This window comes from Haliotis rufescens, unplaced genomic scaffold (genome assembly GCF_023055435.1).
Source record: "Haliotis rufescens isolate VD_foot unplaced genomic scaffold, xgHalRufe1.0.p SCAF_20, whole genome shotgun sequence".
NCBI lineage: Eukaryota > Metazoa > Mollusca > Gastropoda > Lepetellida > Haliotidae > Haliotis > Haliotis rufescens.
Genome location: NW_025963891.1, coordinates 12,636,420 through 12,642,419, shown reverse-complemented (window position 1 = coordinate 12,642,419; position 6,000 = coordinate 12,636,420). Strand labels below are relative to the sequence as shown.

The 6,000-nt window shown below is 37.6% G+C and overlaps 1 protein-coding gene across 1 annotated transcript in view; it reads left to right on the top strand.

Moving 5' to 3' along the window:
* The first annotated feature begins 290 nt into the window (after nucleotides 1–290).
* The window catches only part of LOC124131667 (5-phosphohydroxy-L-lysine phospho-lyase-like), a 115,694-nt gene continuing 109,984 nt past the window's right edge, over nucleotides 291–6,000 (top strand). Inside the window, exon 1 of the mRNA XM_046495104.2 lies at nucleotides 291–375. The gene's annotated coding sequence lies outside the window, so the exon portion shown is untranslated. The remainder of the gene's footprint in view (nucleotides 376–6,000) is intronic.

Genomic DNA, 6,000 nt, shown 5'->3' with positions numbered 1-6,000 from the left:
GGTTTGCATCATATTGTTACATAATCACCTGATACTTATCGAAACACACAAGATTTCCCGTTTCATAAGACACGTCTATCCACAAGGCTTCTCCACTGCACATAATTACCTGGTGCGTGTCAAAAAATACACATGAGTCATCGTGTCATGAAGTAAATCCACATGGCTCCCACTTTTGTCAGCAGAGGATCACTGTCACTAGAGTAAGCTGTTTCGTAACATCCCCCTCTGATGTCATATCACCTATAAAACGCAAATATACATTCAACTTCATCATACCGCTAGTATATTCGTTTCCAGGCGAGACGCAACTTAAAGGAGTTAAACCAGCTGTGGTCATGTAAGCTGGGATCGTTTGACGAAGTTCCCGTGGACGTAAGTAGAATTCTAAAACAAACATGCCTTTTATTGCAAACGAGTTTATTTTTATATTTTTGAAATAATGTTCCAGACAAAAAGAACTGACTGCGAAAATTCACAAGTCATTGACACACATCCCTTTATATCAAAAGACACTCCGATGAAATTCTCTATGTATTCTCCACCAGGGTAGTGATAAGATACATTTAGATAATTAAATCTAATGCCAGCATATAGATTGTATAAAAAGAGGAAATTCAAAGGATAATAATTGTCTATACTTTTACATAAGTTCTTCTTCATAACTTAAATTTGAACAACCACAGCACATATACTTAATCGTCCTTCGTCTCAAAACTTATTCAGAGGTACTAAATATATATGAATATTTTTCAGGTGTATCAAAGATTTAACATACAGAGAGTACTATTCAATATAAAAAGACAACCAAAGCACATATACTTAATCGCCCTTGCTCTCAAAACTTATTCAGAGGTACTAAATATATATGAATAGTTTTCAGGTGTATCAAAGATTTAACATACAGAGAGTACTATTCAATATGAAAAGTTATTAACTGAAGGGCAAAAGACATCATACCTCGCAGTATACACAACCGATGATAGGTAGCTGAGAATGATATCTTTGAAAAGAAGCATATTTGCATTTTTTCGGCACAACTTTACAACATTTGAACATAGAAGGGCTCATATGGTTGCAATTTCATTTCACAGAAAGTATTTGAGACAAGTTGAATCAATACCATGTAGATTCTCAAAAACGCAAAGGATTTCCTTGACTTTTTGCAATCTTAGGAAAGAACCAATTTCCATTCTGTCAAAACTTTTGATTTTTCAACTTTGTACACCACTATCCCACATGACAAACCTAAGGAAAAAAATCATTCCTTGATTTGTTTTGTTGTTTTTTTGAAAGAAAACGTGGCGACCACAGATACAGTTACGTATCTATTCTCCGAGGTTCAGGACAATTTGTAAAAAATGGAAGCAGATGCCATCTTAAGTTTACTGAGAAAACAATATGTGAAAGACATCTAGGCAAGAAGTAGGCATCCCCATGGGCTTAGAACATATGAATCGGAATTTCTACTCGGATTGGCAAAGTCAAAACAAGGCAATTTGGGCAAAAGGTTTAATTGAAGCTACAGGTACATGTATATCGACGATCTGATATCGTTCAGTAACAATCAAAGAGCCAATTCCCTTCCACTGATTTACTCACCTGAACTAGAAATAAAGGACACCAGTGAGACCGTCTCATCTGTTACGTATTTAGATCTATGCAGAAAGATTCGGAGTGAAAACAATCTCCACAATAGTGATGACTTCAACTTTCCAATAGTCAACTTTCCTTTCACGTCGAGCAATATTCCAGCAGCTCCAAGCCTTTGGTGTTTACATTTCACAACTTTTGAGATACAATCGAGCATGCTCTTTCTACCAAGATTTCAAAGATCGTCATACGACGCTTGTTAAGAAGTTGGTTGATCAAGGGTACAGCATTCTAGGCCTTAGTAAAGGTTTCAAAAGGTTTTATGGTAGACATGTGTAGAACATTTTCAAATTTGACGCACCAGTGACAAAAATGATGTCCGATGTCAATTCCCTATTTTGACTTGTACCATATGTACAATGAACAATTAATTTGCCTATGCATGTGTTTGTGACGGATGCCACCGGTGGGGCAGGATAGTAATTCATAAACACATGCTTATAATATCCGAGATTTCTATTGGATATGGAAATGGTTCTATCGCTTTATTTGCCCAAGCCTTCAATGAACCAATTAGTTTTACGGCAGCCGCAGGTAACTTGTTAACAAACTGGTGCAGGAATGGGTGGTGGTGAAATAGACATAAGTAAATCTAGTAACAGCTCTTTCAACTTTCAATTCCATATAAAAACCAAATGCGTATACTGTCTTTTGTTTTCAAGAATGCCAAAATGTGTGCACACAATTCAAAACAATTAAAAATCCTCATACATTTATTAAAATATCTCACACCCTTCTAATACAACAGAACAAACAAAATAATGCGAGAAGATTTCTACTTTTACAAAGTATGTATGTACTGTGATTTGTGACTCTAGTAAATGAAGAGTTTGGATAGGTGAAACCTTCTCTACATCTTCCCTCATCCTCCTTTCAACTATTGCATCGAACTAGAACCCGTTAAGTATATGCGTTTGGGGAGCTAGATCGAGCTAGATCATGTTAATTTTGTTTGTTTGTTGTTTAACGCCGCACCCAGCAACATTCAAACCATATAACGGCGGTCTGTAAATAATCGAATCTGAACCAGAAAATCCAGTGATTGTTATCATGAGCATCAATCTACGAAACGGGGATACGATGACATGCATCAACCAAGTCTGACCACCAATCCGGTTAGTCGAGAATGCATGGGTTGCTGAAGGCACAACACGTGTGTTTGCAACTGAATTAATTCCTGTTGATAATATTTGAAGCAACAACATGGGTGTTTGGGAACTGAATTAATTCCTGCAGATAATAATAGAAGTGACAACATGCGTGTTTGCAACTGAATTATTCCTACTGATAATTGAAGCGACAGCATGGATGTTTGCAAATGAATTAATTCCTGCAGATAATAATAGAAGTGACAACATGTGTGTTTGCAACTGAATTAATTCCTGTTGATAATATTTGAAGCAAATACATGGGTGTTTGGGAACTGAATTAATTCCTGCAGATAATAATAGAAGTGCCAACCTGGGAGTTTGCAACTGAATTAATTCCTGTTGATAATGTTTGAAGCGACAACATAGGTGTTTGGGAACTGAATTAATTCCTGCAAATAATAATAGAAGTGACAACATGCGTGTTTGCAACTGAATTATTCCTACTGATAATTGAAGCGACAGCATGGATGTTTGCAAATGAATTAATTCCTGCAGATAATAATAGAAGTGACAACATGTGTGTTTGCAACTGAATTAATTCCTGTTGATAATATTTGAAGCAACAACATGGGTGTTTGGGAACTGAATTAATTCCTGTAGATAATAATAGAAGTGACAACCTGGGAGTTTGCAACTGAATTAATTCCTGAAGATAACTGAAGCGACAACATGGGTGTTTAGGAACTGAATTAATTCCTGCAAATAATAATACAAGTGACAACATGCGTGTTTGGGAACTGAATTAATTCCTGCTGATAATAGAAGCGACAGCATGGATGTTTGCAACTGAATTAATTCCTGCAAATAATAATACAAGTGACAACATGGGTGTTTGGGAACTGAATTAATTCCTGCTGATAATAGAAGCGACAGCATGGATGTTTGCAACTGAATTAATTCCTGCAGATAAAAATAGAAGTGACAACATGTGTGTTTGCAAATAAATAAATTCCTGTTGATAATATTTGAAGCAACAACATGGGTGTTTGGGAACTGAATTAATTCCTGCAAATAATAATACAAGCGACAACATGGGTGTTTGGGAACTGAATTAATTCCTGCTGGTAATAGAAGCGACAGCATGGATGTTTGGGAACTGAATTAATTCCTGCTGGTAATAATTGAAGCGACAACATGGGTGTTTGGGAACTGAATTAATTCCTGCTGGTAATTAAAGTGACAACCGCATTAATGGTGTTTTGACTATTAACAATATGGACTATTGATAGGGTGGGAGAGTAGGAGAAGGAAAGATGCCATCTGATAATCCCTTCCCCCATCCCCCATCCCCCATCCCCCATCCCCTGACTTGACTTCTGTCTGCCGATATGTGGTTACAACACAGATAGTTAGTGTATACCAACTATGAAACCAGTTCATATCACAATTAAATCAGACAATGTTGCTGTAATCAAACATTAAGTGATGAAATGTGTAAACTCATATACTCTGTCAAGTAAGAACAAGGCTTATTGTTGTGTGGACAATACGCGAGTCGGAATACTTTTACTAGTTGAAGGCAATATTACCATATGCAATACATATGAATTCTCATTTTGAAACCCGGCGTCGGACTTGTTATAACTTGTCAGCATGTTCTGATGTGCAGGGTTCTTAAACTGTAACGCACATCACGTTGTCGGGTCACAGAAAGTAAGTTACATAGGCGATGCTTGTTTAACCAATGTCTATGCAAATGCAATACCAACCAGAAATAATTGGTAGGACTATCTGCCTATAAATACACAATGCCATTTAGAAAGTGGTCAAATGTAACAAATGTTATATTTGGGATAACACTTTCTTAGTAAAGTACAGATTCCTGGTGGAAGCCTCGGTGGCTGAGTGGGTTAGATCGCTGACTTTGTGTGCTGGCGATGAGGTGCCTCACTCTGGCAAGTGTGGGTTCGAATCCCGGACGGGACTCAACCCAAAAAAAGTACGAGAATCTGTACTTTATTAAGATAGTGTTATCCCAAATATAACATTTGTTCTATCTCCCTATAGACCCACAATGTCCTTCCCCATGCTTCTTTTCCTTTTTGAGATACTTCACAGTTTATGCGGGGGGCACGGGGGGGCCCAGTCGTCTGAGGCGCCGCGATTCGCTGTGCAGAGTTGCGTCCCTTGGGCACGCCAGAAACCTATGATTGTGGGTTCGAACCCCGGTTCGCCCCGATTATGTTTCTAGGTTCGTCAGTACCATACCCGTACTCGTGGGTTTCACCGAAGTGGTAAACGTCCGAGACCTGCATCACTTCGGGCTTTCCTCCCACATTAAGCTGACACGCCGTGATATAACTGGAATACTGTTAAAGACGGCGTTAAACCCAACTCACTCACTCACTCACAGTTTATGCTAAACATATTTAATATCGGGATTCGGTAAAGTATTTGAACGATATGTTTGGAAATAATATCTGAACATACATTGCACGATGGAGAACAAGAACTGGAGGTATTTCAGTTAAAACACATTACACACATTTTTACACATATTATTGGGGTGGTAAAAGAAAACTAGTGTTGAGAGATGGATAGTTTCAGTGTTTGCATAAACACGATATATATGTCAAGGTTATATGTAAACTTTTCTGAAAGTATGTCTTCATCTGTGAAAGCATGTCGTAAAGACAGATATTGACCTATAACATTCGTTTTTTTCGAATGGGGTATGACAACGTTGCGTTTTGATTCCAGTTTTGTCTATATTTGTTGTGTAAGACTTGTATGCTGCTTGTGACAATGGAGTATTTGTTACTCTAAATATTGAAGATTTGATGGTATTTGTCTTTGCCCATAACAGTGTTTCACGTACACTGTATGGTGCTCATGATGGTATTTGGTTCGAAATTGTGATTATCTTGATAAGCGAAATATTACAGTATTTAGAAATCGTGGGAAACCGTGGACCTTGGATAAAATAAAACTTTTAAAGGTAGTTGCATGTTAATATCTGGCGTATGTTTTCTTCACGGTTAATGTGGCTCAAGGGTGTGAAACTCTTGCTATACAAGCACATAAATAAAATAAAATCATAACAACTCGCTGCTAAAAGCAGCGTTTATTTACGATGCATAAGCATGTGTTTAAGAATCACTATCAAATAGGTGCTCGCGAAATGGTGAGCCTATCCTGCTCAACCCGTACCACCCGCCACAAACACATGCAAAGGCATGTCACTTGTTCACCAAAA